At 41.2% G+C, this 20,683-nt stretch overlaps 1 protein-coding gene across 1 annotated transcript in view; it reads right to left on the reverse strand.

The window, feature by feature from the left end:
* CABP7 (calcium binding protein 7) overlaps positions 1-20,683 on the reverse strand; it is a 643,042-nt gene that overhangs the window by 347,850 nt on the left and 274,509 nt on the right. The gene's annotated exons all lie outside the window — the stretch shown is intronic.

Consider the following 20,683-nt stretch of genomic DNA (forward strand, 5'->3'; position numbering starts at 1 on the left):
AAAAATTTGTTTGGCTACAGGTCTAAAATGGCTGGATGTCTTGCCTCTGGTTCTAATGAGCCTTAGATCAATTCCTGATAGGAAAACGGGTCTGAGCCCCCATGAAATTATCATGGGTAGAGCAATGAGACATGTTTTCATTCCTGTCAACAGACTGCTGCTTATATCTGATGACTTTGTCTTGGATTATTGCAAAGGATTGGCTGATATGATACATTCTGTGTTTCATCGGGTTGGACCAGATGCAACCACTCTTGAAAAGAAGCCAGCTCATGACTTGAGTCCTGGAGATTGGGTCCGCACAAAGGTACACTGAAGAAGAAATTGTCTGGTTCCACGCTGGGGAAGACCACGACAAGTGATTCTGACAACAACAACTGCTGTGAAGTGTGAAGGGGTGAAGAATTGGATTCATGCCAGTCACACTCTTCGAGTCCCAAATCCAGAAGATCAATCTGAAGAGGAACAACGAGAAGTATCAGATACTACTTCTGAATCAGAATCGGAAGAAACGAGAACAAGACGAAACCCAGAAACAAGGGAAGAGGGTTCAAGTCAAATTGTTGGTCAAGAAAATATACCACTGAGAAGACGACTTGAAATTTCTGATACAAGCTCTGAATCTGAAACAGAATCAGTGGGAATACAAGAAAGAACGAATCAAGATGCTGGAAAAACTGAACAAGTAATCTTTGGAACAGAAATCCCGAGTACAAGAACAAGAGAAATTCCCCCCTAAATCATAGAGATAGAAGGTGAGGAATTAGATACAGAGAGTGAGGGTGAAGTAATTGCAGAAGAACCCAGAGGAGGTGTAGGGACACAACACACACAGGTAGAAAAAGGGACAGATGGTCAGCAGGAAGATTGTGTGGAAGAAACACGAGGAGGGATAGATACAGACAGTGAACCTGAAATATTGAGGATAAAATCCAAAGAAGGCGAAATCCAGACGGAGACAGAATCAGAAGAAAGTGAAACAGAGAGTAAAGGTGGAAGAATTTTGAGGAAAAGAGCTTGGAAAACAGAGCGAGAAAGGAAAGGAACAAAATTGAAAAGGCCTTTGAAAGAAGATATTTGGCCCAACAAAATCAAGAGGTTGAGATACCGAATGACCAGAATAAAGCCTGATAATGCTGAACAAGTGAATGAAGTGTCTAGTCAAGAGAAACAAAAGGACACAGATCAGAATCACTTGCAAAGCACAAAGAGGATAAAAAAAATAAAAATAAAGTACAAGTCACCGGAATGGACATATGTGGCACTTCCTGATATACAAGAGGAAGCTGATAGCCAAGAAAGTCTAAGAGTGACTGTGCAAGAGGTGGACAAAGAAGAAGAAGATTCGGAAATCCTGAGAGTTATCTTGTCTAACACTAGAAAAGAAACAGATGATCAGGAAATTCTGAACAAGGACTGTGAACCTAAAGATAAGGCCGATTCACACATGGATTGAGTGACAAAAAGAAATCAAAAGGAATTAAAACCCGGAAAAGACACATGACCAGAAAAGAACCCATTAGGCAACTAAAGCCTTAGGTTTAGACAAAGGTAAATCATTGAAGAAAGAGGCTAATTCAAAAGACACTGATCACTACCAAAATGGCAAACAATGAGAAAAGAAATCCGACATGTGGATTTCTCCGAAGATGGTGTAAAATGTGTTTTTGTTGTACAGGATTATTAATGCTTGTGTGGATTATATTGGCAATAACAATTTCATTTAGAGTAACATTTGAAGAGATAGGTGGACATACAGTAAATGGAACTAATGATGCAAAGACAGATGACAGTCATATTACAAAATTGGTAGATAGAACAGAATTTCACAAAGATAAGTCTATAAATAATTTCTCTAACAATGTTTTTTCAAAATTATTGTACGAATATGTCAAAATAATGGATGTTAGAGACTGCTACGTATGACATATGGGATAACTTGTAGTGTTTTAGCCAGTTTGTTTTGTAAAACAGGAACATTAGAATACTATTACAATGATATAGATAATATTTTCTCACAAATTACTGTAGTTCCTGAATTAAATAAGGTAAAGCCTGGTAAAATTCTTGGTGAATTTTTACTAGATAAAAGAGAATTAACTTTAGAAGAAGTGTTTAAGAATAACCTTACTTGTAGTTTAAGAAACGAAGAAAAAACTTTCCTGAATATGGTAGAGGAAAGGAGAATCAAAATGCAAAAGAAGGTGACTGGAGAAAAGATGGAAACAACATTTTGGGATGTTGGGAAGGAAAATCATTTAAAGGGAGAAACAAACCCAGCAATGGCTTTAGATGGGCCCCAGAAAGGAAAGTTATGCATAAGTAGAGATAATACGGTATTATGATAATTATTTTGTAGGAGCAAGTGAGTGCCATGATTTATACTAGGATGCTTGATTCCGGTCCAGGGAAGACATGGCTTGGCAGTTCGGGCTGGACTGTTCCCATGAGGCACAGGGTCAAGACTGATTTGCATATGGCCATGTCTAAACTGGGGTGGTGTAGTGGGCAAAAGAACGATGGATTTAACCCAGATCTCTTGACTGGGGGAGAATGTCTGCATTGTCAGCATTCCGTCCATCATTTGTTTGTTGTAACGCTTTTCGCCCTAAGTGGGATGGGTATTCCCAGACGTGGGACCCGTGCTCACTACGCCACTGGAGTCAAGCTATCCTGGCTGATGACGGCTGATAGCCAGAAACCGGTCCTAGGATGCTTGATTCCGGTCCAGGGAAGACATGGCTTGGCAGTTCGGGCTGGACTGTTCCCATGAGGCACAGGGTCAAGACTGATTTGCATATGGCCATGTCTAAACTGGGGTGGTGTAGTGGGCAAAAGAACGATGGATTTAACCCAGATCTCTTGACTGGGGGAGAATGGCTGCATTGTCAGCATTCCGTCCATCATTTGTTTGTTGTAATGATTTATACAGGATCATAGGAGGATGAGGATTTAAAGGAGGAAAATATCCAGTATTCCCTGGAATATATTACATTTGTGGGAACAGAGCTTATTATAGGTTGCTGGACCATTGGTACGGGATATGTTATGTAGGCCTGGTCTTTCCCAAAATATTTCATGTGGAAAGGGAAAATGATGGATTACGTAATATAGGTAGACAACTGACACGTAGAAGGAGGGAAAGTTGGTCAGAAATTATTGGAGATATCTGTGGAGCACTGATACCAGTGGTTGGAATATATGTGAATGCACATAAAATTAGAAAATTGTCTACAGTTGTGGCTCGTTTATCAACAAGCACAGCTGGAGGGTTTTCTAATGGTAAATACCGAAATGGTTGCCATGAGAGCTATGGTAATGCAAAATCGACTTGCCCTTGACATTTTATTGGCAAAAGAGGGAGGAGTCTGTGGAATGCTAACAGTACAACATTGCTGTACTTATATTCCTGACTAAAGTCCGAACCTAAAGAAATATATTAAGAATATAACTGATATGCATGAAGAAATTGTTCCAATGGAGGTTGAAGGTGTTTGGGAGAAACTTGGCAAGGGTTTTTAAACTATTAAAAATCTATTAACAAAACTAGGTAGCTCCTTTGTGGGAAAAATACTGATACCTGGAACCTTTGTGATTATTTTAGTGTTAATATTAAGGTTGGGATGTGTGTGCATAAAAAGAAGAAAATTATAAAATAAAATAAAAAGAGAAAACAAGAAAAAGAAAGAGAAAGAAATAAGAGAAAGAGAGATAGAAGAAATAGAATTAGAAGAGTTACAAGATAATGTGTACAAGAAAACAAAAGAAAACGGTATGGAAAACACTATGATTTAAATTAACAAATGCAAGTGTAATTGAATAAAACCATTTCCGTAGATAAATTGAGTGAAATTAGTGAATAAGTGGTGATGTTTAAAATCACCAAAGGGGGGATTGATAGAGCAGGTAAAACAAAATGTTGTATACCTCCTCTAATTTGCATGTAATTAATTAAGTAATCATTCTAAAATTAATTTAATTAACATGTTTGCAGTCAAATTTATTAATCAACGTTTGCACCTTGATAAACACGAGATACACATGGGACTAAGTTGCTAATTGCATGGCAGAATAATTAATTAATTAACTTTGGTACGCAAACTAATCGCATGATATATGTTGCTTTGTGATTGTCTGTGCTTTAAATACATTAAATGGTAAGTATTATTGCTTTAAATGGTGCCACAGCTAGGGAAATACTAATATATAATGGTATTAGTGTGGGTTTAAACATTAGCATCTTCATTTCTATATTCTAATTACTGTTATGTCTATTTTTGCTTAAGTTGGCATTCGGGCCTACTAGGCCGCAGTACCCAAAGATGGCATTCTGAGAAGCAGATGCCACCATGTGAGCGCGATGATTTCTGCGCATGCCCGGATGCCTCTGGAGATCACCAAGTAACTTTAACCTCTGACATCTCGTTCCCTACCAAGGACAGTAATCGGAATTGACTGCCAGGCAAATACATGACACAGTGGGAACAGCGGAAAGGACAATACAGAACCTGTGAAACTATTATATCTTTCCCTTGAAGTGCTACATTCATGGCTCTCGCCTGGGTGCTAGAATAGAACTTAACCAGTTACGCGTTCCCATGCCAAGTCATCATGAAGAACCGGTTTTGCGCGAAGAAACTTTCAATAACCTACAGATAACCCCGAACTGTCCAATCAGAACATTTTCTCTGCCCCTAAATGTTGCCGAGTTAGAATGAAGTAAGAGGGGAAAAGAGTATAAGAAGCCATCAATTCACCATTGGGGGTGGTCTCTCTTGGGTTAATCATTTGTGGCGTTGGGTTGCATTGAGCTGATATTGATCAATTGGTTTGCCCTGGGTTTATTTGGCATTTGAGAGAAGAGTTTGCTGTGCGGGGAACCCTCTATTTGATCTGAGACCATCATCGCTTCTATTTGGTAACTGATTATTTGTATTTCTTCATTAATGATTATTTTCTAAACGCTGATTTCTCTTTAATAAAACTAAAACTGATATTATGAGCTGTAGTTAATAAATGCAAACGTAAGAAGTTGTATTAATTAGATAAATAACGATTGAAATAATAAGAAATGAGTCTGTGGATCTTTTATTAATTACAGAAAATACCAAATGTTTCTTAGGCTTTAATTGTGATTTAGCATGTTCTAATTCACCATCAACCAGTCCAACTAATTGGTCCATCGACCAAGTGGTGGAGTGCCTTGGTGTTAAGGTCAGGATTCTGAGGATGTATATGTAGGAGGTGCAAATCTTGTCCTTCTGCACTGCATCAGTGTGCAAAATAACAATGCACTGGGTTCCCCCGTGTAATTATCAGTGGCTGAGATTAATTCAAGCATTCCTTCCATCACCTTTTTATATACTTTAGTCTGTTGCCCTGAATGGAACGGGTATGCCCAAACATAGGTTCTGTGCATGCTGTGTCACTGAAACCAAGTTATACCCGGCTGATGAGCCCTAACTAGGGCGCAACTGTTCTTGGGTTGCTTATGTTCTGGTTCAGGGAGGACCTGGCCAGGCGGTTCGTGCTGGACTGTGCCATTGATGCAGGGTCAAGACAGATTTGTATATGGCTGGGCCCAAACTGAGGGGACATGGTGTACAAAATAACGATAGACTGGGATTCGGCCTGAGAAATTACCAGTGACTGAGATTATATCAAACATTTCATCCATCACTTTTTTTGTATTCTTTAGTTTGTTCCTAAGTGGGACGGGTATTCCCAAACTGGGATCTGTGCATGCTGTGTCACTGGAACTAGGCTATTCCTGGCTGATGAGTCCTAAATAATTTGAAACCGGTTCTGGGTTGCTTGTGTTCTGGTTCAGGGAGAACCTGGCCTGGCAGTACTGGCTGGACTGTTCCGGTGGGAGCAGGGTCAAGATTGTTTTGCATAGGGCTGGGTCTAAACTGAGGTGGAATGGTGTGCAAAATACCAATGGACAGTGATGCGGCCCAAGTAATTAGCAGTTGCTGAGATTAATTCAGATATTCAATCCATCACTTTGTTGTATACTTTAGCCCAGGGAAAAGGCAGCAGGTGAAATGGACATCGCTGGTGTCTCTATCACACCATGGATAGATCCTGCCTTCTTAAGCTCTGCCCAGTTAGTGTCACTTGAGGTGGAATAAAAGCTAGATAGAGGCATTGGAAGAGTGATGCCCCTTGCACTGGCTCGTAGTTGGACTTTTTCAAGTGGAGTGCAAAGTAAATCCACTGGCTAGTGATTCCTCTTGCACTGGCCCTACTCTCGGCGTTGCGGTGCAAACTCCAAATTACTGATACTAAATGCATCACAGGAGAATGCATTATCTACTCAGGAGCACCCTGGCACACATATAAATAATACAAGGTTGAAATTTTAAATCGCAGAAAAAGGTTTGACGTCTTTTGGATAATATGGCCAAACTTGCAACCCAGATATCTCACAAAAAACGCACTTGAGAACAGGCCTTTTCTTCAAATGCTTCCAGGCTATGCAATAACCTCCCCTAGGACCTAATACTTGCTTTGCCTTACAACATTTGTGAACTGACCCCTGGACTCTCTTCTTCACCAACTTCCTCCAACTCAAAAGCTAACTTCTCTTTCTCTTATACAATGAAACAATGCATGTAGGGCACACATTCCTGTTGTATTGCACAGTGCTCTGGCGCCCCTCTTGGCTAGATTCAAGCTCTATAAATACCCTGATAAAAGTAAATATAACAGGTTCACCGTGTGTAGGCACCGTACTGCTACGTTGTGAGTGCTTTGGAGGGTGCAGTCAACAGAAATCAAGGGTACTAGATATACCCTTTAAACAATAACCAAAACTTTGCGACTTTGGTCAGTGAAGCTATTCAACCACTTTAGGCTAGAACAACATAATTTTGTCAATGGTTACTAGAAAAAAAGTAGCTGGGTCAAGCAACAATTTATCTGAAGATATGGGGACAGTAATTAATGTTTCTGAAAGTACAGAGAAGCTGCTTTATTGCCTAGTTTAAAGTTGTGTAGTTACCAACTACCGTCTGACTTATGGTAGTTTCTTCACAATGCTGTGTATTTCCCTCACCTTACTATTCCTGCGCCTAAGGAAATTTTACTGGTGTATTAGCCACTGGATTTAGAACTGCCTACATAAAGTGTAATTTGTTATAAATATCATATAACTGGCAATCATGGCTCTAAACAGGGAATTATGGATCAGGTACAGGAATAGGAATTGTTTTCTTGTCTAATCAACAGCCAATGAAAACGTTTTACAACTCACTCTCAACAAAACAGAGATCCTAGGCAAGAATAATGGACGCTGGCAAGGCTCTCTGTTACCAACCAGAACTGGCGATACTCCTACTGCACGTTCACAGGTTAAATCCTTGGATGTGATACTAAATCTTTCGGTGCCCATCAATCTGCAAGTTAACATGCCTTCAGTGCATATTTCCATGTGTTGTGCCATCTGAGGAGTGCTCTACCTTTTCTTCCAATGAAATTTATGCACATGTTGTAGCCACCTGTGTTTGTCAAGGACTGATTACTGTAATAGTCCCTACTTAGGTGTGCCAACAAAAAAATCAAGCATTGGCATAGCCAATAGGTCTCGCTTTTGGGACCTTATAAGTATTTAGTTATGCAGCACAATATCCTTGGTGCAACAACAACTGTTGCATGGCAAAACACTTATAAGGTCCCAAAGGCGAGACCTATTGGCTATGCCAATGCTTTTTGCTGTTTTTGTGGTACTGCAATATATAGGGATGTTATTTGTCACAGTTTACAGTTTGGATTAGATCATTGATGACACTATTGTTCATAGGATCACGATGTCTCCAGTGACAACTTTTTGTTGCCCAGGTCGTGCCGAAGGTCCTGCTGCTGTTGTCTCCTCCCTTTGTGTGTGTGGTTGTGTGTGTGGTTGTGGTTGTGTGTGTGGTTGTGTGTGGTTGTGTGTATGGTTGTGGGTGTGGTCGTATGTGTGGTTGTGGTTGTGTGTGTGGTTGTGGGTGTGGTTGTGTGTGTGGTTGTGGTTGTGTGTATGTGGTTGTGTGTGTGGTTTGTGTGGTTGGTTGTGGTTGGTTGTGTGTGTGTGGTTGTGTGTGTGGTTTTTTGTGTGGTTTTGTGTGTGTGGTTGTGTGCGTGGTTGTGTGTGTTGTTGTGTGTGTATGTGTTGTTGTGTATGTGTGTGGTTGAGTGTGTGTGTGGTTGAGTGTGTTAATGTGTGTGTGGTTGTGTGTGTGTGTGGTTGTGTGTGTGTGGTTGTGTGTGTGGTTGTGTGTGTGGTTTTGTGTGTGGTTTTGTGTGTGTAGTTGTGTGTGGTTGTGTGTGTGGTTGTGTGTGCGTGTGGTTGTGTGTGTGGTTGTAGTTGTGTGTGCTTGTGGTTGTGTGTGGTTGTGTGTGTGTGGCTGGGTGGTTGTGTGCGGTTGTGTGTGTATGTAGTTGTGTGTGTGTGGTTGTGTGTGTGTTGTTGTGTTTGTGGTTGTGTGTGTGGTTGTGTGTGGTTGTGTGTGTGGTTGTGTGTGTGTGTGTGGTTGTGTGGTTGGGTGTGGTTGTGTGGGGCGAGGTGGCAGCATTCAGGAAAGGGACAAGTAAAGGGTTAGCACAAAGTTGATGACATAATAGGTGGGGGGACTCGTGAAGGCATTAGAATGAGGAGTGGAGAGGAAAGACGAGAATGGAGCTGCAGTACGAGAGGGCATGAGAAGTGAGCGGTATCTCAAGCAGTGTGGGTGGACTAGAAGGTAATGGGCGTTGTCACTGGAGCAGGGAGGTAGTGTTTAAAGAGAGGGGAAGTGAAATGGGTGTAGCACAGTGTGTATACGAGAAGAGTAAGGTGCACCATAAAGTCTTCCCGTTTCCTGCCTTCGCTTGATAAGTATACCAAAAGTAGTTTACAACTTTATTCTTCCTCTTTATTGTCTGAATCATTCTGAATCGTGTTCGTGTCATAACCATGCGGGCCTTTAGTGCTGTTACATCTGCACATCACTGAGCCTCATAGTGTCCTATGTTATTCTCTGACACCTTTGCTTGCAAGCATTGTACTTTCCTGTCTTATTTATTTCCTTTTGGTGTATTAATGCCTCTTTAATGGTCTTATGGTTTTCTTGTTTTTGTTGTCGGCCTCCAGTCTCTCTTTATCGTTCTGGAGATGTATTTCACAGGACTGGTCATGATGCCCCAGGTGTGCCATCTAGAACTACATACAGTTCTCCAGATGAGTACTATAAAATATGCTGCGCTGAAGGCTGGCGGTTCGCGCGTGCATACTCGCGTGAACGCAAGCTTGTCGCCAGCCAGCAGCACTTTAAAAACTCACCTACTATAGTCTCTCCGAGCAGCGCATGCGCGCTGACTCAGCGAGATCTACACAGATGGTACTTTGCTAGAAGTGGGGATCCAGGAAAATTGTGCATCCGAAGTAGAAATGATAATATTGTTTGCTGCATTTAATCTTAGCTAGCCAGTTGTAGTATCCACTGGGCAATGACCACTACATATGCTTTCTGTCACCCCAACTGCGAAATGCCAGAGTTGCATTTTAAGATGATCTGTACACCATTGAGGTAAGGTTGAATGTAGAGCCATTCTAAAGCAGCGCTGTATATACATTAAAAATACAATGTGAATGGGAAGAAATGTGCACAATCTCAGGCCAGTTCACTGTACATTTGATCCATTGTACGACAAGATCCCAGATCTCCGGTGCCATTTTAAAAACTTTAAATTTGTGGCTCTTTGGTGAATGATCGATGCTGCCAAATGCCACAACCCAGTCTACGGACCATCAGGTGCAACTGCCCATGTAAATTTTTTCCATTATTGTGTCGATGATGCCCTGATAGGCTACTTCAGACCCATTTTTGGGGTGAATGCTAGATTGGCACGGATCCAAGACCCTACCCATGTCTGGGGGAGAGAATGTGGCCTGAGGGCTAGGGCGGTCGATCTCAAATCTGGGGAATCGGGTTCGAGGCTCGGCAATGACGCTCAACATCCTGTGATTCTGAGCAAATTAATTAATCTCCCCAAGCCTAACAAAAATTAATGTGCCCTTGTGAACGCAACTGGTGCTCATGTAAAGTGCTCTGATACCTTCGGGTCAAGTTTGCGCTATATAAAACTCCCAAAACCAAACAAAGAAAGAATTAAATGGTACTCGAGTTATCTATTAAAAGTGAGAAGAACTGAAGGTCTAAGTGAATGACACAAGAGCACTACAGTCCCAACAGGCCCCATGGCTCTATAGTATGAACTGTACAATTCCAGATAGTGCACACAAACCTGTATTCCATGGATGGTAGTGTAAAAAGGCTGTCCACCAGAGCACTCACAGTCAGTGACCAGTCTGAACTGGCCATTCAAGTTTAGCTGTAGCATTTTTTGAGTCTTTTCCACAGAGTTGCACTGTCTGCCCTTGTGGATCGGTGTGCTGTGTGAGTAGATGGCAGAGAAACACTACAGAAAGACCACCTGGTTAAAAAGCTCAAGTACTTTTCTCGAAAGGACTCATTAGTAAAGAAGCACCTTGAAGATTACAACTAGACACACACGCAACGTGTGAAATAGCGTTAAAAAGCAGTAGTTGTATGTAGTCACTACAAAACAATTGATGGGATCTTCTCCTTCAACGTCTGTTTGCACAACAGGCTTAGAATCATCAGGAGCTGTTACAAAAAAAGCTACACTTACCACCAATGCTGACCATCTTGAGTCCATAGTTTCACACACCTTGTTCCAAAAGGTTTGTTCACAATTCATACCGGAATAGTACCCGAATTACAAGCCATGGTTCTGATCGCTTGCCGGAAATCTGATTCATACAGTGGTCCAATCGATGCAAATCGAGCTTATTGCGCTTTGAATCAGGTGCACCACAAAAGCAAAGAGGGATAAAGAGTGTTCACGGCATTTGACAACTGAGTCTGGCTCTGACTGCCAGGTGTCTTCTCTGTAACATGCTGACCTACTGCATCCAACTCACAAACAAGGGCTGTTAGTTGGGGCATATGTGAAGAATAAACAGCCTTGCAGGCGTTAGTTATGTTACTACATCGGCCTAGCTCTTAAATTACATGGTATTTAAGTACCCTGACTAATCCCTGCTTGAGCCACACTTGTTCATCGACCTTACTACTAAGCCTAACACTATTACTACCTCTTACTCTGACTTTGACTATGACTTTAACCTTAAAACATTCCATATAACCATAAAGCTACGCTTTACCCTAAGCGTACCCCTTTATCTTTATCCTAAACCATATGATAATAACATGGCTTACATCACCCCTTAGCCTAGCCCTAATCATGAGCCTAAACCTTACCAAAATATTTTTAAAATACCCTAACTTCGCCCTCAACCTTTATCCTTCACACTTGCCTTGTTTTATATAGTGGTGTTTCCAGTGGTCATATTGTCGCTGTTGTGCTTCCTATTAGGAGCTAGCTTGCAATAGTGTATTTGAGGTGGTCATGGGTGCACTAACCTGTTGCTAACTTGTTCTGATCATTTAATTTAAATAAGATTCCCTTTGGTGGTAGATCAGCTTCATGGATATAAGATACAACAAGGTGATAAAATGTTATCGAAGTCTCTTAGTAGGAAAGGCAAAGTTGAGCCTTAAACACTGGTATTTCAGCCCCATTTTTTTACTGAGATTGTTGCAGCATACATCGGTCTACCAACATCACTGCTTAGAGACGTGTTTGATTTGCTTATCACAACAAAGCCGGATAAACACAACAAGAGCACCCCCTGTAGAGCAGAATGCCACTGAGAGACAGTCACTCCCTCGATTGTTCAAATTAGTTTAAAAAATGGTTACAGAAAATACAAACATCGAAACCAAATTGGAGACTTATTGACACGTCCTTATCGGAAAAAGACTTGGGTAAGTTGTGTGGGTTCATGTCACTAGACTGCTAAAAAAGTAGAGGGAAAAGAAGTTGTTGAAAAAGAGCGGGGAAAAAATAGATTAAATGTGTCATGAAAAAAGAATGAGGCTTTTCAAGAGAGAGCAAATATTTCAACTCATTACAAGCTTCCCTCATCATGACCACATAGAGACACTCAGATGGAGGAGGGGCCTACACAGAACTCAGTTGAATCATTCTGTACATCTTAAACCCGCAGTAATTTAGTGGTTACCAGGCTTAGATGTATGGCATAAGGAACATATAGAGGAACTCAGTGGTGCAAAAAGAAAGAAGTGTCCCTCTTGCAGCTGATCCTGACATATAAATCTATTGATGAGGGATCTACTGCCGATTATTCTGGATTACTAAGCAGCTACTCTACCCCTTTTCGTCTGTAATGATAATGGCTTGCTGGAAGTGGGATTTCATCATCAAGAGTTAATATCTTTTTCCATTTTTATGCGTTTAATGATCGTTACTCGTGAGTATAAAAGTTATATAATCCTTGTTCTTATCCAGAACTTTTTTGTTGAATATTTCTGTGAAGTTTCAATCTATAGTTGTAACAGAAAGAGGGATAGGTTTTTGGTGGCATCAGGAATCATTTGAGTAGCATTTGCAAGCTTTTTAGGATGCGAAGTTCGGGATGAGGCTGCATTCAACTATTGGCCTCTGCTCCTTGTTTGATCCTAGGTGGATTGTATTTTCTTTTAATTATGATTGTCTGGTCTCTTTCTTTGCACCACTCTAAGAAAAGAGAATATTCAAATGTCAACAAGTTGCCAGATGGATGTTCACCACTTTCTTACATGTACTACTGACCAGGAGCTGATTCACAAGATAAATTGATAGGTGGATATGAAGGTTGATCATAGCAAGGGTGCAAAGGTGGTGCATATGGTGTAATAGAATAATGAAAAAGAAGGTTATTTTGAAGTGTATATGAAAGGTGGGCTACAGAGTGACTTTTGACAAATAAATGACTTTTGGAGGTGAATGAGAAGGTAGATCAGAAATTGATAAATTCGAAGGTGGATCAGCAAGTTTAACTAACATCTGACAGATGGCCTAAAATCTTACTTCATGCCTCCCTGATAATGGCATGGCGCAATAGATGAAGGAAGATGTCAGACACATCTGACTATCCAATACCTACATGTCCTGGGGCCCGAGAGGCATCTCACAAAATGGTTCGCTGCTGCCTTGCGCTTTCAAGCGGCGTTGTCAGTCCTGCTGCTGAAGCGGCGCTGGGAGGCGGACCTGGCGCTCCCTTGCGCAGGCAGAGTGGGCTGCGATACGAGAAAGCCCCGTCTGAGTCTCCCGGAACGCCCGCTTTTGCCTTATCCAGTATTACGTCACACAGTGAGCATACCTTACTCCTGCCAAAACAAATAGATATCTCCACTGTGAAGATGCTGCCTGTCCCAGATGTCAAACCCTGGATGCAGACCTGTTGCACATGTTGTGGGCCTGCCTGCTCCTTATCCCATACTGGCAGGGAGTCATGACCCAATAAGCCAACTGCACGGGCATACATGGGAGGTTGGCATCCTAGGCCTTTTTCGCAGAAGTAAATGGCACAAGGTGACCATGCGTTTATTTAATTTGGGAACACTGGTCGCTAAGCGTTTAATCAAGGTGGAAAGTTTCAGCACCCCCTCCCCTGATAGCTTGGAGTCAGTCGATGCTGACAAGAGCCAAGTCAGAGAGTATAGTGCTGCGTATTGAGGACACTCTGGGACCCTGCAAAATCCCTATAGCCACGTATTGGGACACAATCTTCCAGGACCTCCAAGATGGATGATCTCTAGCACACAATGATCCAGACCATGCACCTTCACCGGGGGTGAGGGGAGTGATGAGCATAGTGGGCACGTCACACGTCAGCGGCTACAGCAGAGGGTGGCTGGCGCTGATGGGCCTGCCATGCGGGACACGCGCATACAGGCACAATGAAGGTTTGATATAATACAGTCTGCTGGAGGTTACACCCAATTACCCTTTTCATGACCCAAACAGACAACTGCATGTGCCGCGTACTGGCGCATACATGGGAGGTGTGAATCCTAGGCCTTTTTTACAGAAGATTTCAATTTTGTTTGCCCCTGACCTTTCCCCTCCTCCTCCCAATGTTTTTGACAATGTTCAATGCGGACCTGTTGTTCGCACTACAGCTGGATCTCTTGCAACACAGGACACAGCGGGTCTCCTAAACAACTTTCAGATAATGAGAGGTGTGTAATTTTCACAGGTGGATGAGGAGTAATCACGTCAATCAAAGGTACGTTTGTACGCTAATAACGGAATGTGCAGTGCCATGTGCACATTGTCAGCTATCTTAGTGCATTAACATGCATTGCCCAACTGTTACTGGGTGACTTGGATTCTTGTTAGCAATGGCTCAGTTGTAAGTTGTACAGGCATGATTAACTCAGTACTGATGCAAGGTTTGTAAATCACATATAAGCAATAAAAACTGATTTAAACAAAAAGAAAGGTGGATAAGCAGACTGAAAAGTTTCTTGACCAGAGAAAAATGAGAAGTTGGGTCTAAAGATGGATCAGAAAGTAAATGCCACGAAGGATCAGAAGATAAACAGGGAGATGGATCAGAAGATACATTCAAATATACATGACAAGGTGTATGAGACCTTTGGGAAATCCGGATAGCTAACAGGGAATACCAATCAGTCCTAAAGATGGCACTGATTGGCTTCCTCAAAACATAGGTGCTGGGTGCTAGAAATATGTAAGTTAAAGAAAGACTCTGTAGCTTCCTTGGCTTATCTGTAGTAGTGTCGTCAAGGCTTTATGTGTGAGGGGATTTGAGGATTTAGCACCAGCTACAGAATAAGATAATTCACCAAAAGTCAACAAAATTGAATATACAGTCAAAGTATTGAAGTAAAAAAAAGATTATTTGTTCTATAATATAAACTGTAGATAGTAAAAATGATTTATGCTAATTGGTGACAACTAGCCAACGTCATGACCCCAAACAGGTTAGGAGAAAGTTGTCGCCTACACCGCCTCCACCCCCCACAAAGTAATCTTGTGCCCAGTGTTCACCAGCTGGTGAAAGTTAGTCTGTGAAACTTCAGCTCTTTGGTCAACTCATTCAGTTCTCTAAGCCCTGGGATTCTCTTATAATTTTATCTACTGAAAGGCACTCATGGGAGGGTGATCACAAGCGCTTGTGTGTTTGAGAGGGTGCAGGTGCATTTCCATTTCATTTTTAGTGTTTGATCACCACAAACACAGCAGCAATAGTGATGTCTCTGGAAATATGTGATACCACAGTGCTTAGTCCGTAACTCGTCTTTGTATTCCCGTGGTAACACTTATGGTTTGTACTGCTTTTTGTTTTTGAAAACTTGACCACCCTACAGTTACCAGAAATAAACTGTGGTTTAAGCCCCCGCTGAGTGAGTCTATAACAAGATTACGACAGGTGAATTCTGCATACTTGTGAAACTTCTCGTTCACCTAGTACGCAGGTATGATCCAGTTGGTGCTTATTTTAAGCCAATGGGTGCAGGCGGGCCCACTAGCTTTAATTTTTGGGGACTGGCATTAATTCTTCTTCAACATATTTTAGTCGAGGACAAGAGAGAGAAACAACACAAAATGCGGTAAGAAGGATGAAGAGAAATATGGAACAACAATGAGTGTCTGGTGGTGGAATAAAGAGACATGAGGTATATTAAAGACTTAGCACCCTGACCTTTAATGGTGCCGGACATAAGCTTCTGAGCAAAACTTCGAGCGCCAGCACTTATTCTTTACCAGATTAAGCACTTTTCTGAAGCTGAGTTCTCCACCATTGCTCATCAGACGGAGCTGGGTTTGGCCTTCAGCGCTATCAAAGGTTTGAGTGGCCTTGCCTTGGGTTACTGTCAAAAGAGGATGCTTTCTTCTATATCAAAGACTCACCTGTCTCATCTTGTTTCACCCTTTGAAGTGATAACTCCCTGCCACCAACATGGCAATAATAACCTGGGCAGGGTGAACAAATATAGGGATTAAAAGGCAAGCAGGAGAACAAGGGAGACATCAAGTTCTTTACCTGAGCCGTTGATCATTGCAAGCCACCTTTTTGGCGCACCGCTTAGACTGCAAGACCCCTAGCTAGGGGAGCAGCATAGGCCTATGTACACCACATGTAAGTTATACAATTATACTCCAACTGATTTACCAGGGTTGGCCTGTAGACATACTTCCTAACTCGGGGTGCTGGTAAGGACTGTAACCTGACTATATCATTAGCTGTCACCAACTGTAAATCATGGCCTAGACGTGGTGTTGGTAGTAACACATGTGAAAAGGAGTAGTACTTAGATCGCCATCAGAGTGTAGTACTGTAGATTCTGTGCAACTGACTAACAGAATTATGCAGAGCACCATAGAGCATGCACAAGATGTGAATATCTTGGACAGGAATAATACTTGGTACATCAGAAAGTGATCAGAAAGTGATCATATTATGATGCAATTGCGTTAGAAACTTTCATCCCTACAGTTGTCTTTTTGTGGATGCTTGCAACAGCCTTTGAATCGAGCAGGCTGATGGGGCATCTATTCTTTCTGGCAGGGAAGGGGGCAACTGGCCCACTTCTGGAATTTTCATTTTCTCTTATACTTGCTATAACATATTGTTTAAAGTGCTCAATCTCAGGCACAAGTATTCACAGGGAGCTGGGGTGTAGTCTTCGCAAAATGCTTCCTCCTCTCATGTGTTTTAATCACTTTCAAACGTATAGATTGTCATGACAAACAATATACCACATACAACTTGACAACACAGAGAGTGACCCACAATCATGTTGATACCTCTACAGTATGACTTGAACTGATAAAAGATTACAAGGGAGACTTTCTTCACATTGCTGTGGAGAAGGGCACCAAATAAATTGTATCCTTTGTCTTTGGGAACGAAGCCAACCCACTGGTTATAAAAAAACATTGCATTGCGCCTTTTGTTCATGTCTTGGAGAAGATGGGGAGTATTAGGAGTTATTTCTCTACTTTGTCTCAAGGTCAATGATACTGTTGATGGCAAAATGTAATCACAACTCATTGAATTTTCTTGACTCCTCTGTGAATCTGTAGTTAAACAGTTGGCATATTCTGAAAGGTGTTTGGGAGTTCAAATCCATATGTAATATTACGTAGTCACACAGAAGTGTGAGGAATGCCCAGTCACGTTTATTTGTTTGTTAAGGAATAATTCTCTAGTGCACATTTAGGAAAACAGCGATTGTCGTACAGAAAATCTGAAGGTAAAAAGCAATCAGTGTCAGGATGGTGCACCTTAAATGGCAGATCCAGACTCTCAAACGTGAGTTGTAGCAGCTGGCAAAATGTAATGGCAAAATGGCAGCCACTGAATGGAGGGTCTTGTAGTTGTCTTAGAATCAAAGGTATTTTGTGGGGTCTGTAGCTAGCAACCAAACATGCTCTGATCCAGTACAAAAATCACTCTTCCCTTGGGAAGCATCAGGATTACAAAAATGAATACTCCACTGGATTTCATGCAAACACATTTTCACCATGCATCCTTCATGGTGGATGAAGGTCGTTCTGCTGTGTTTTTTCCTGGAATTTTATCAGACGGCTGTTGGGTATCACCCTGCCTACCTTTGCAATTTTCTACCCCAGAAAGTACATGCATTCTTCCACCAGGCAAGTAGCTACCATGCATCAATTAGGGTCATTGGCCTTAGGTAAGTGGTACTAGTTGTACCACTTGCCAGCCAAAACCCAGTACTTCTGTAACATACATGAAGTGTTATCATTCCCGTTCTGTAGCGATCAGAGAATACATGATAATCAGATTGCCAAAAACTACACAGCAACTTTGAGCATCATACAATTCAAACGTTTCTGCCTCATCAGGAGAACAAGCCATTGAATTAGAAGATGAATTAGTAAAGGAATGAAACGGCCATCCAGTAGGTTTATTAGTAGATTAATCAGAAGTAGATCATAGTTTGGGTCATTTGTGAACCCGAAGGTCGTCCCAAAAGGTGCATCAAAAGTTGATGATAAACTGGATAACAATTCAGAAGGTGAGTATGGAAGTGAATTACAAGATGCATTAGAAGCAGAAGATCGAAATGTAAATTGGACAATAGCTCATAGTGTTCACCAGAAGCAGAAGATAACCTGATTCTAAAAGTGAATCATTAGAAGGTAGTTGACTGAGCTGATTTGCTAGAAGCATAAGATAAACTGGATCAGGCACAAATTTAAAAGTAAAACTAAAAATGCCTGTGAGGTTCATTAAAAGTAGACAATAAACTGTATCAAAAGATAAATCAGAAGGTAGCTCAGAAGGTACATTAGAAGTAGATGAGAAACTGGATTGGAAGATGGCTCAGTGGGTGTTCCATAAGTAAAAATCAAAATTAGTCAGAAAGTAAATCAGAAGGAGGCCCAGATTGTACATCAGAAGCAGATGATAAAACAGACAGGAATGTAAATCAACAGATTATTTAGAAGGTACATCAGAAGTAGATGACAGCCTGTTCTAGAATGTAATTCACAGGGAGGCTTTTAGTGTGCACCCTAAGTAGAAGATGAACTGGATCAGAAAGTAAAGCAACAGGTGGCTTAGAAGGTGGCAGATTTAGAAGATAAACTGGAACAGAAAATAAATCAGAATACGGCTCAAACAATGTTGCCGTAGTAGAAAATAAATAGGGCCAGAGGATAAATCAAAAAGTGGGCCAGAAAGTAGAACATTAAATGGACCAAAGATTAATCTAAAGGTGGATCTGAAACTTTATCAGAAGTAGAAGAGACACTGGATCAGAGGTGAAAATCAAAATGCATCTAAAATATTGTGCCAGAATTAGATGATAAACTTGATCAGAAGGTAATTCAGAGGGTGCATCGCAGATAGAGGAAAAACTGAATCAAATCATAAATAGCTCTGTGTGACCAAAAGCAGAAGACAACCTGGATCAGCAAGTGAATCAGAAGGTGGTTGGCTGCGATAATTCACTAGAAGTAGAAGATAAACTGACTCGGAGGTGGCTGTAAGAGAAACTCTGTATGTGCATCTGAAGTAGATGATAAACTGAATGAAAAGGTAAACCAGAAGGTAGCTCAGAAAGTGCATTACGATGAACTAGATCAGAAGGTGTCTCATAGGGTGCAACCGAGGTAAAAACACAAACGTGGTCAGAAAATAAATCAGAAGCAGATGATAAACTAGATGAGAACTTGAATCTGAATGTGATTTATAAGATGCATCATAAGTAGATGACAAACTGTTCTAGAAAATAAGTCTGAAGGAGGCTTTGAGTGTGCATCATTGGGATAAACTTCGATCAGAAGGTGGCATAGAAGATGCCAGATGAAGAAGATAAACTAGGTCAAAATGTGAACCAGGACATGGTTCGGAGGGTGCATCTGAAGTAGAAAATGAGCAGGATTAGACAGTAAATTAGAAGGTGGCTCATAAAAGTGCTGGAAGTAGAAGAAACAATGGATCAGAGATTAATCTGAAAGTGAGTATGGAGATGCATCAGTAGTAGAAACTAGACTGGATCAGTAGGTATATCAAAATGCAGCTAAGAAAGTATGCCAGAATTAGATGATAAACTGGATCAGAACGTAGATCAGAAGGTGTCTCAGAAACAGCAGTGAAAGGAAATATTAAACTGGATCGCAAAGTAAATCAGAAGGTGGCTTAGAGGGTGCACCAGAAGAATAAATAAATGATAAAATCAAATAGAAAAATGAACGCCGCACAGATTTAGCTGAAGTTTTTGCTCTTGTAAAAGATTGAGCTGTGTTGTGAAGAGACTCTCTAAGATTGTTTAGCATCCCCTGCCTTCTTGCCCTATGCCTGCACAGCGAGCTCTTCCTCCTGCGGAAGAACACATTTGCTTCCTTGACAGCAGCTTTAAGTGCTTTATCACCAGCTTGCCTCTTCTTGGCAGGGGTTTTCACTCTTCCTACTCCATCTGTGAATAAAACGAGTTGGGAGGGAGGAGTTTGTTGTGCAACTCTCTGCCCAGTTCTGGTGAATCTCATTAGGCGCTTATTCGTGTGTGCTTGGAAAGTCTGCGTCTTTGCCAGCTATGATTAAATGGCAAATGGCCTTGAAGGCAAACAAGAAAGTAATAAACAAAGCTGAAAAAAATGCCCTATTAGCGAAATAAAATTGCAATATAAAGTACTGGGAACACAGTTTATTGGAATATTTATAGTAATCTAACTAGGATATCGCACTTCAATGTTGCCTGTTTGTTATGCATCTTTTAGGATTTATTATTTATTATTTCAAATAATTGCATGTTTTGTGTGCGCGATCACGCTTTCCATGTTTAATGTAAATCTGCATTATTTGTGCATGTCAGGAGCAGCCATCATGAAAGGAGAATATAGCACATGTCTAGTCTTATGTTATGAAGAATCTATACTTGCTCAATTTTCTTTGGAAATGGATTCCTTAAATTTCAGGTTTGGTAAATTCAACTTTTCCAGTTGATACATTGTGTCTAAGTACCTTGTAGGCCATGAAGGATTTACTGCCGACAGTCCGTTTACACAGTCACGGAGAAAAATAAAATGTGGCATACTTGAATAATCTTAAAAAATTTACTTCTTCATTTTATTTCTTACAATTCAGAAAGAGGAATAATTGTCATTCTTTTCAGATGATGGCTTGTCTTTACTCTCAAGGGGGGTTTACGGTGGTTGTTGACGTACCCTCTTTCTGGACTGCTTCTGGGGTTTCCTATAGTAGTGCCTTGCTTACAGCCTTTCACAC

The sequence above is a fragment of the Triturus cristatus genome, chromosome 11 (genome assembly GCF_964204655.1).
Source record: "Triturus cristatus chromosome 11, aTriCri1.1, whole genome shotgun sequence".
Lineage (NCBI taxonomy): Eukaryota > Metazoa > Chordata > Amphibia > Caudata > Salamandridae > Triturus > Triturus cristatus.